Below are 641 nucleotides of genomic sequence, written 5' to 3' on the forward strand. Positions count from 1 at the left end.
TGCTGATTGGCATGAGACGTTCCCACATTCTAATGTTAAGTATATGAGGTTATGGGGGTCGGATCATCGTCCGATTCTCGCTGATATACTCAATAAGCCAACGAGGAGGTCAAAAAAATTTAAATTCGATAGAAGATGGCTATAGAAGATATTGAAGAGGCGCTATCAGAAGTTCCCACGACGATCACAGGTGATATGAATGACAGCCTCACGGCTCCCGTTTCCGAATGGGAAGTCAAGCTAGCTCTGTTTGCCATGTATCCAGACAAGGCACCCGGACCAGATGGGATGACAGCACTTTTTTATCAGAAGTTCTGGGATATAGTCAAGGAGGATTTGACTCTTATGGTTAATAAATTCCTCACTGAAGGGTATATCGCTAATGGGTTGAATGATACAAATATTTGTCTTATACCAAAGATAACAAAGCCTAATGATATGGCTCAATTCAGACCCATAAGTTTGTGTAATGTCAGCTATAAGATCGTCTCTAAGGTCTTATGCCAGAGACTAAAGAAAGTATTACCCGGGTTGATATCTGAAACCCAGTCAGCCTTTGTTGCGGGGAGACAGATATCAGATAATATCATGATTGCACAAGAAATGTTCCATGCCCTGCGAACCAAACCGAGTGGACGTAA

Source organism: Brassica oleracea, chromosome C2 (genome assembly GCF_000695525.1).
Source record: "Brassica oleracea var. oleracea cultivar TO1000 chromosome C2, BOL, whole genome shotgun sequence".
Classification (NCBI taxonomy): domain Eukaryota; kingdom Viridiplantae; phylum Streptophyta; class Magnoliopsida; order Brassicales; family Brassicaceae; genus Brassica; species Brassica oleracea.